This window comes from Leptosomus discolor, chromosome 1 (genome assembly GCF_034619465.1).
Source record: "Leptosomus discolor isolate bLepDis1 chromosome 1, bLepDis1.hap2, whole genome shotgun sequence".
Lineage (NCBI taxonomy): Eukaryota > Metazoa > Chordata > Aves > Leptosomiformes > Leptosomidae > Leptosomus > Leptosomus discolor.
In genome coordinates this window covers 187788393-187799781 of record NC_141391.1, presented here as the reverse complement: position 1 = coordinate 187799781, position 11389 = coordinate 187788393, and positions in this window count along the sequence as shown.

Below are 11389 nucleotides of genomic sequence, written 5' to 3'. Positions count from 1 at the left end.
TGCTGTTCTTGTGGTGAACAACCTCCCAGTTTTATTTAACTTGGTTACGTTGAAGTACCCTGTTGTGTGTCTTTATATGGCAATAAAGATATTCAATTAATTGAGTATTTAAACACTTCCTCAACTTGCACAAGGGAGACTTGGCAACTCTTTATGTGAAAAGTGCTGAGTCTGCCAGGAACTGTTATTCCAAACTCACAGGGGAAAAACGTGTTACAAATTTTTCTGGTTCCAAGTAAATGAATAACTGCTTCCAGAAAAAAGCCTTGCTGACAAAAGTAGAAAAACCTATAGGGAATGTGCAAGATGTCCCTCTAATCTTGTTGAGATAACAGACGCACTGTGATATATCAAGCATAGTGGGAAGACGGGTATTCAGAGTGCATACTGTTTGGAAGAGATTAATTTGAAGGTAAAGACAGCAATATAGCCTTAGGAGAAGCCCATGATTAAATAGAAAGTACCTTTAAATTGCTAGCATTAGGAAAACATTTCTGTGATTTGCTCTATTCTTCTTTTCTAATATGAGCAAAAAGACTAAATCCTGCAAGTTTGTCCAACTCGCACTGAAGCCAACAGGGTTAAATTCTTTCTGCTAGAGAAAATGAACACATGTTTAGTAACATACAGTGATTTTTTTTTGAATTATAACACTTAGAGCAACAGGTAAACACTAGTAGATGAATGGGCAACAAGTGTCATTCATTGAGCTCCCATGATATGGTGCTTCCTAATACCTTTTCTCTGACATCTAAGTACTGATGTATTTCACCGACAAGTAAGGTGAAAATTAATGCGCATGTATTCTTCATTTTTATTATTTTTTTTCCTAGTATTAACAATAGTTAGAATTTTCACTATAATTTCTGGGGTTTTTATTCTATTAAGCTTATGAAATTAACTTTGGGTCTGAAACTTCCTAAACTTTGCTTTAGTCTAGGGGTGCATTTTTTGAAAAAAGTTTCAAAAAAGTAATTCAGATTTTTCTTAGTAATAGAAGAATGAAAGTGCATAATGATTAGCATTTTAAAATACTAATGAGCAGTAATAACTGAAAACCAACCAAGGTGAAAAAGGGATTACACATTTTGCATACAAAATGTTATTACTCTTACTGAAGTGACCTGAGCTAAGTTATAGGTTTGTTCTCATATAGGCAATACGTGAGGATTTGAAGAAAAATTGAATCTATCTTCAAGCCATTAAAATGACTGTTAAGGTGCTTTGAAATAGATAGTTTCTAAGGGCTGTAGGCTACGCCAGAATAACAGCTGTTAAAGGGATGAAAATTGGAAGGGTCTTGCCACTTCTTTTGACTCTAAGCCTAGTAGATTGAAAACGTCATCATTCTGATGACAGATTTGAGTATGTGCTTCATTGTAAATACTTTGCTCGCATGCACAAGTCAACTTCAAGGCTTCAGCCTGAGATGATGTTCAGAGAAGAACTCCGTGTGGGGGAATCTCAGCCAGGACACAACCTGCCCTTTTTAGGTAAGAGGCATATCATTCCTGTCACAGCCATCTTGTGGGATCAGCTGCCCTTGTGGCAACGCCACGTGGTAACCCATCTGTCCCGATAATTGTATTGCTCAGGTAATTTGAACTGTAGGAAACCAAATTTCACCTGGCTGCCTAATGATGTGGGCTGCTACATCCGTCCTCCAGCTGGAAATGTAGGTGTGAGGACCAGGGTTAAGAAATAGTCTGGACGCGATCCAGCTCCAGCGCCTTACTCCTTGACACCTGTGTACTCAGCGATTAAAACGTTCTGAGGTGCAAAGGTTCTTGGTAGTAAGCTATAGGCACCTGTAGGTGGTCTTATACATGGGAAAGCACTGTGTACTCTGGCCTTAGCCAAAGTCTTTCAGCAAATGAAAGTATGGGATCCTGTACGGTCATATATGCGATTCATCTGAGAAATGCAGGCACCTATTGCTGGTAATCATCTACACTGAAAGAGTCATCCTACACTCCATTCATAGCTAGAGAGAAATAGCCATTTTCAGGGCAGAATGACCCTCACCCTAAGGTGGGTGTCTAAAAAAGGTCTGATGAATCACTCTTCAAAAATGCTCAATCTTCTCCACCAACTGTGAAAGCAGCTCAGCTTAGTTCTAAAACTCTGCATTGTAGACCTCTGAAGTTAAGTACAATGTATCCTACCCCTGGTGTCCAATTTATTATACTCTTTATTTATGGGAATTGGTAATATTACAGAATATTATGGAATACTACCTAAGGGATTTTTTTATTATTACTGTACATATTTTATGTATATCTCTCAGTAGAGAACAAGTCTATTATTACTTTTAGCAAAAGAACATGACAGGCCTTTTCCAATCACCAGAAAAGAGCAAAAACCTTTAGAAATGCCTAGTAGATGCTAGCTAGTATATTCAAACAGGTAAAAGCCTGCTTGTGGATATAAGCCACAGCCACAGGTTACAGTATGTTTTAGTTCTATAAAGTAGCATAAAACCAATATTCACATTATCCTTCATATTATCTTTTCCTCAGATACATGCATTCCAAGCTTTTGGCTTACACACAAAAGCCAAAAAAGAAACTGAGGATAAGAGCAAACAAACATATTATGCATGATTTAATTGAAAGGTCACAACATTATTCTGAGCTCTCTTGTCTACAGAAAACTTACATTCACTAATATTTATACTTTGACTCTTGACATCTGAAAAAATTTCCTGGCAGACAGTTCTGCTTGCATAGAGATGGGACTATTGTCACAGGAATCAGAATAGGTTAGAATTAGTTTCTTCCATAAACTTTCTCTTCAGAAATAAAAGTTTTGGAGTTTATTTTAAGTCTGTAGCATAGAGAAGTTAGTGATTCAAATGCCAAAAACAGAAAGCCTCAAGAGAAGACCCAGGATTTATTTATTTCAAGATTTTAATTAATTCTCCTCAGAAAGAGCAAATTACAAAGCAAAACAGATGAGAACTCTGGCTTATTCTGCAAGAATAAAATCTCCTTTTATAAAACCAGGAATCTGTTTATTGCGTTCAGAACCTATCTAGAACAATGACCTGAATCTGAGACAACTGTCTACTACTACATCAAGTGCAATGTTGGACCCAGTAACTGCATCCCTGTCTTTTAAGACAAAAACAAACACAGGGAGGTTTGGAAAAAGACCCAGACCACTAAGGGTTCTCCATCCCAGCAGATGTCTTTTTAGGTGGAATAGTTACAGATTAGGGGTAGAACATACAATAGTCAGTTACCATACCTGGCCTACTAGGGTGGCAAATGTTTCTCCTCTACCTTTCATATTCTGTAAATCTAGATTCCATTTTTAAGAAGGGAATGTCAATAAACAAACTCACATTAAAAGTTTGGGTTTTTTTATAATTCCACCAACTTTTTTAAAAATCTTTTTCTTGTTAGCTCAAAGATGACTTAGTAGCAGAGAATTGAGTTGAAATTCTCTGACTCCCAGTGATGTAACAGTTGCTGCAACTAGTGTCTTAAAAAGTGTTATTTGTTTTATAGCTTAAGAATAGGTTTCTGTTTTCTAAACAATCCTGCTCGTAAAAAAGAAGTCAAATAGTCTGTATTTAGCTCTAATAAAAATGATGTTAACTGATGAAATATACTGAAATATGTCCAGTCTCTGAATCCAAAATGTAACTCTCACTAACAGTAAATTGCTGCAGTTACTATACATATAGGTTACTTTAAGATACTTGCATATATCTATCCAGAGCTGACTAATGTTCTATTATGATATGCCCTATGAAAGAAAATTGTTTACAAATTCACACAACTTCAATAAATTTTGCTTTTAAATGTTTAAAGTAGCATCCATGTCCCTTTTGCAGAAAATACTGTTTCTCCATTTTTTCTCGATATCTTTTGCAAATCTGTCCCAGATGCACATATTTCTCAAATGTTAAGAAATAAAGTTAAAGCTTTCAATGTCGAAGCATTTAATAATCCTCACTAATATAATTCCATGTACTGGGAGACGTCACAATGCTGATAAAGCCTGTTTTAAGGTTTAGCCAAGATCATGTCTTGCATGTCTTTGACGCTGACATCCTTTTAACATAGATCTCACAGTGTCTTTGTGGCAACAGTATTTATAGAGGTCTCTGTGAGGTGCAGAGTTTGCGTGTTGTGAAATAGCGATGGGCTGGTAATATAAGGATGAGAAAATAGATTCCAGGAAATCCTTACTGTAAAGAGTTGTCAAGAGCAGCTTTTGAAATTGGGAGTGAAAAAGAAAGTGCTTGCTAGGAATCTCATATGTTTTGTGGAAGAGTTTTTGTTTTGGTTAAAAGTATTGACATGAACTGGGGAAAGATATTCTGTATCTTCTCTTTCGGCAATGATTCACAAGACTTTTCCCAGTCTATCTGTTCTTCAGTGCCTTTTCTCATAAAATATTTTGAGGCTCTCCAAAACAAGACAATTAGGGAAAAAACACAGGGTTTTTTTGGCTGAAATTCATAAATGATAGGATAGGGAGACTGATAAATCAATAATCAGCACAGATTCTGTTACTGGCTTAGACACAGGGAAGAAATACAAGGAAAGTTAGAAAGTCTTCTGTTAGATCTTTTATTATTACATAGGTGAAAATACTTGCAAGATTTAGGTACACAGTGCCTAACTGGACAACTATCAATTGTTCCTACACTATCTTTAATGGCATAAACAGAAGTGTGCTCATTGAAAGACTCAGCTATTTGCATGTTAAAAGGACTGCTGGAATAAAATAAGCTGTTCACTACATTTGATTCATTTCTTACTAAAATGGGAAATACAGTCTTTGAATGGCTGTCAGATTTCAAAAGAGCATGCAATTATTTTAGATAATAAGAGTCCATAGAGAGAGTGTAGTAGCACAGACTAACCAAACAGGACAATGTGCTGTGGATTTTTGACCTTCTAATGTTGCAGACTGTCAGAAATTTTCGAAGTGACCTTTTATGCTGCAATATATTTGCCATTTTGTGTCAGCCTGTGATTTTCCTGGCTATGTGAGCTGGTACAACTACTGCTAATGTAAGCTTTTCACCTGCGTAAATGCTTTATGCATATGCCTGCACGTGCGCGCACACGTACATACACACAGAGAGTAGCAATGCCTTGCCAACATTTAGAGAATGAGATCTGTGCTGTGCTACAGATTACATCTCTCTGCTGCTCTTCCTCATTCAAACACTCACTGTTTTTATTTAATAAAAAGCTTTTGATGTTTGAAAAATATTTTGCAGGGAATTGAAAAATATTTTTCAGACAAAAAGAGAAACTATACCTCAAAGTTCAGAAAGAATATCAACTAATATTTCCCTCATATAATTTTTAATATACTTAGAAGAAAGACATCTCCTTTCCAAAGTGAAAAAATACCTAATGGTAAATGTACAGTAGTCTCTAAAAATGCATATTATTTACCTTGGCTTCTTCACTACACACATAAAAAATTCAGCCTTTCAACTTGTGGCCTCTAGAGACTTTTCAATCATTAATGAATGCCTTTCAGAAGCCTATCACATTAATTCTGTGAGGCAAAGGAGGTTGAAGGGGTATGGGATACAGAATTTAAATCAGGCCTCTGACAGATTTTCGGAGGTAATTTAAAATTGAATGGTGGGACTCTTACCACTCCCAGCCCCTCTGATAAAGGCCAGCTTCCCCCACTCCTGGGAAAGGTATTTAATCCAGTTGTGAACCAGGATGAAAGAACTGGCATACAGGAGGATGAGAAATCTCTACAACCTCTGTCAGAGGGGCAGGGAGACGATAGGGGTCAGTAACTTGGATTTCAATCTTCCTCCATAAAACTGTCAGATCATTTGACTGCAGAGCCAAAGAAGAATCATGACCAATATTTGCTTTTATGTGGGTATTTACATAGGAGAGCTCCACTGCTGTAATAAGCCACTTTGATTTCCACAGTACTAAACAAGAAATTTTATTTTCCTGGATATCAGTCAAACACATTTCAGATAAGTGACATTCCAGACAATTTCACTCTTTCGTGGTAAAATACATCAAATAACTAAAAGACTATTCATAAGACCAAAATGAGTTTATTAATGCTAATAGGCCAAGACTTTCCCTAGGAAGAAGAGAATTTTTAAAAGACAGGAATATCTTATTCACCATGCTTCCAGTTTATTATTTCACAGACTAACATGGAGCCACCTTTAGTGCATTTTGATTCCAAATTCATAGAAGATCTTATTTTGTTATGTAAAAGGAAAGAAGCTTACTGTAATCTCTCTTCCTGTAACCTTTTCCCCTCCACAGAGGTATAGTTGCCTGGGACCAAGGATTCAAAGGCCAAGCTAGTATGGCTCAGTTGTGTAAATTTGGCTTTGACCTCTGAGAAAATTGCAAAGTTGTGAGAAGCTGCAGCAGAAAGATCTCTGGAGCCAAGCAAGATCAGAACAATATAATTATAAAAAAATTCACATCAGGGAGAAGTTTAGTTTCATTACGTGTTTCAGTGTAAGTATGTCACTGGCACTATTCAGGAAGAAATCAGACCTTTGCAGAGGTGGATGCAAAGAAACTCCAGGTAAAGGCTGCATTAATTCCAAATGTATAATTCACAGTTGTGATGAAATGCTATTCATGGATATGATAAGTGCTACACAACTTCTCTTTACCTGCTGGGCTGCTCACACCAGGATCCCAGTCCTTTTCTTATGTAAATATGGTCCTTTTTCAGAAAATACCAACTGTCCTTCAGGATAAGATTTAATATCCATGGAAACATGTTCACTGAGGAAGAAGTTTGCGGGGAAGGGGAGGAGTGGGACTGGTGCACTGCTCAGTCTTGCCCCAAGACTGAAGGCAGATCATAGCTGGGACGTACAGAAGTGGAACTGCAAAGGGCTTGCAGATTCCCAAGACCACAATGATAGCGGTCAGGGACAGAAGAGCTACTAATGAGTAAAACAAAACTGTCCCCATCCTGAAAGGTATAATTGGGAGAACACATCTCTTTGGACAACTTACCTGGCTGTGGCAGAAATCGGAGCAGGCAATTAACATCTAGCAAGAAAAATGAATCTGGGGTGGGGAGGGCTTTGCATGCCAGGACCTGCATAGGTACAATTGAAAGGAGTAGAAAAAAATAAGGCATAAGGTCAGGATAAATCAAGGAAGGAGTCACATTTGATTGAAGAAATACTGAATCGACGGTTAGAGAGATCATGGATGTGCTAACATACCACACTGGGCTTCCATAAACTGATCAAATCACATAAAGCCCTTAATCCTTTAAAAAGATTTCTTTACACCTCTGAGGCTTAATGGGAAGGTCTATTCAAATAGCATTTGGTCCCAATATAAGTAACGGTCTACAATGTTGTGGGCTGACAGCCTTAAAGAACCTCTGTCTCACAGAAGCACAACCATCCGCCAAACACAATACTAACAGCTAATCAGAAAAACTCCAAAAAAAACAAGCAATATAAATTAACTATATTCCACTAAAACATTGATTTTCAAAATTGTGACCAAAAAAGTCTTTCCATTTGTCAATCGGAAGCACTATGGAAAGAGAATAGCAACATGAAGGGCTCATTGTATCAACACTTGTGCTACCTGAACAGGGTTCATAGGTCAAGGGTAGTGTCAGGGGAGTGTGTATATTATATGACACTGGAACTCAAGAGAGAAAAAGGCATGAATAAGACAGTTATATACAAAGCCCAGAGAATTAGATTTTAATTATGCATTATTACTAGCTCTGCTGACAGAAGTGTTTGTGCATACGTCACTGTACAAAGTGAAAACAAAAAGTTTCAAAGGGTGGTTTTAATATATGTCCACTACTGTAGGAAAGTCATAGAAAGACTTAAGTTATTTATTTATTTATTTATGTTGTCCATGCTTGTGGTACAGACAATTAGGGCTAGTAGGCACTGCCATTATCTACCATTGATATGAGACCAACCAAACTGAAAATTTGTGATTAATATCTACAGTTGTGTAAGCCTAAACTTAGTTTTCCTTAAAGACATATCGAAAGAGATACCTGTAGTCAGTTTCCAAAGTAGCAACATCGCTCAGAATCAATGTAACTTTTTTTTTGTGGTATATCAGCAAGATGTGCAGTGAGCCTGTTGGTGTTAGTAGGCTTGTCAATTCACTGCAAGGAATGCTACACAATCTGCAAGGACTTCTAAATCTACAATTGTAAAAGAAAAGAAGGAAACATCCCCGTTTTGCACATACACATTGATAAATACTGACAAGGAGAAACTGCATAACACCTCCTCGCAGATACTAGTTGTTCCTTTTGGAGGCAGAAGAAAGAAAATTTTCCACAAACTTACCTAAACCTCACCAAAGGTTCAACATTTATTTCATTTTTCTTTCCAGTTATGTTAAAAACTTTTTGTCTTGACAATATTGCAAACACTCATGCCTCTGTATCACCATCAATTTTAACTCAAACAAAACCTTTCATTATAGAGTCTGAAATAATTTATGCCTCAAGTTGGTCCTTATGCGTTAATTTACCTACAAATCATTTGGACTCTGTTGCTAGAATCTTGGCATATTTCACTGCAGTATATTTAATTATTTAAAGAGGCCTGTAGTTTTCACAAGTCTTGCTCCTCCATTTTGAAAGACTATCAGAGTCGTTACTCACAGTGCACGGCTTGTCTTGCTGCGCACCTGAAAGAGCTGAGGCTGTGACACCATTTTGTTTACCAGTTCCAACTACCTGGTTGAAGAGGTTCCTGATCCACCTGCACCCTGTCTCTCAACACCACTTACTCCTCTCTACTAATGTCAGAATGTTTGTGAAACCTCTCCCTAATCCACTCCCATAAAAATGAATCAGGTGACACTAAAAGATTGAAATATAGTATCTCACCTAATCTCAGGATGTCTTGAATGCAAACGGCGCTCTGGGACCGGTAAGCAATGAGCAGCTGCATCCAGGAAACTCATCAGATAATGCAGTTGCATTTAAGAGAGTGTGTCTTCCATCTTGGGATAAAGCCACACTTCAATCAGTACCTAGAAATAAAATCTGTTAGTCTTGTGATGTTGTGGATGGTTTGGTTCCTGAAATTATTTTCTTAAACTTATACTCAACTTTAAAAAAAAGATGCTTGGATATATTTGCCAGGTTTAAATGATTAAGCCCAAAGGTCAGAACAAAGATTTAAACTGTCTAACCACTAAACCGCTTTAACATCATCACAAACCGAACAAACAAAGCCCAGTCATTTATCTGAGCACTGGGAGGCAATCATATTTAGAATCTATGGCCTCCTGTGTCATGTAGAACACTAGGCTTAAGAACTCGGGCAGCAAAGGAATATTTGTTTCCAGTCTGAAAATGATGATCCAAGTGCAAGAAAGCATCCTTCTCTTCGAATATTGAGTATAAAAAGTCCTGGGGTCAATTTTTGCTTCCCATCAGCCACAAATCCATGTTATAACACTTGATCAAAAGAAAGTTAAAGACTGCTCCACAGAACTTGAAGTAGGAACAGGAAACATCTGTACCATTTTTTAAGCAACATGGTGGCTAACTACACAGTTCTTTAAGAGGTTTAACATCATGCTTATTCTATAAGCTTATCACCTTGCAGCTCTCTACTCTACGGCACTTCAGAGCTTCACAAGAGTCTGGCCCTGTTGACTGTAATGTGAGTTCTAACTAGTGCATCCACTTTTTAGTCTTTCTAAACAAATAGAGACTTCGCAAGAATGGCTGATTTAGAGACACTTCTAAAAACATAGCTCTGGCTTTTCTAAAGCCATTCTTACAACTGCAAATTCCTAGAAACTGAAATATTTGACCTGCAGCAGGATGTCCTTAGATATTGAATCCTTAAATGCTGGGGCAGGGGGGGAGAGGGAACAAAATATCTTGGAAATTGCCAATATCATTGTAGGCTTAATTTTCATACCTGACTTTTTTTTCTGGATTTATGCCATTTACTAAACAAGTAAGCTAAACTGGCCGATAAGAAAACGTCAATGAGCAAACAGAAAAGTGAAAGCAAGAGGATAGGACACATTTTGAGTCAGAAAAAATTCTTCTCTATTAAGAATAACAGGAGTTATGCAGTGAACTTCATTTGAACCAAAATTTCACATCAAATTAGGGAAAGAACAGTAACAAAAAGAACAAGTCAAAATGGAAGAAACAGCGCATATATGAGTCCCTTGGCTACTCTGGTCCTGTAACACGGTTGCACTGCGTGGAAGGACCTCTAACATTCATTCTGCACTGAGAAATGTAGTTATTTGATTAAACTGAAGATGTGGACTGTTTTTTGCAGGTCTTAATATTTTCCCGAAACCCCCCTCATAATATTGTCAAAGAAAATTGTAATAATTGATGGTGGTTTTGCATGAAATAATTACCCCAGTAAAAGAAGTAAAAAATTATTGTCTCAAAAGCTTTCCGAAAAATATTATTTCTGAATACAAAGCCATCCCAATCAGAATAGGCAAAATTTTAATTTTCATATAAACATTAACGAATCAAAAATATTCTTTTTCTTAAGTTATAACAGTAGCTATGTTTTAAGAGAATTAACCTTTTTTTTTAAAAAAAATGCTTAATTTGAGCCTTTCTATAAAGTAAAGTCTGCTTAATGAATAGAAATCTTTGAGGCAGGGAGCTAAGTATACCTGTTTATTGCAAGTTTGATTATAGCTTTAGCCCATCACTTACTGTCCTCTAGGTGGCTGATCAAAGTCACAAATCCTATGAAATGTGACTTTTTGACTGAAGTATTACTAATATGGCAGTTTAATATGGATTAATTAAAATAATGTTCTAATTCTTAATTATGATCTGAAGGCTCTTTTGGCATTGGAGGTAATTTACTGCCACAGATGTGTTTTATACCTGCTTTCACAAATAATTGCTGATGCTATATTTTATATGCATCTTAGTTCTTATTTTTATGCAGCATGTTTAATCTTTGAGGTTTTGTCTTTCTTTCCCACGTAAATTCCATTTTAAAACATTGTGGCATGGAAACTGGATTTCCCATCCAGCTTCAGCTTCCTCTGCTTTCTTGTAAAACCGTCTTGATTACTGTTTCATTGGATAGAAGAATTCTCTTTGCTGGAGCTAAACCTCCATTCCTGTAGTTATTGTCCCCTGTATGTCCTGAAGTCACATTCACTCCTTTAATACAAATCACGACTGTTGTAAATTTCAATGTAGGCTCTCAAGAGGAAAAAAATAATTTCAGAGAAATTCTAATTTTTTACATTATCGTCTTTTTCCCTTGCAAACACTTTGTCTATTTTTGTTTCCATTTTCTCAGCCCTTTTTATACTTTCTTTATCACAGCAATAGTTTTATTTATATAGAATAGCTAAGAAAATAAATTGTAAAAAGGGAAAAGACCTCACTATGAAAG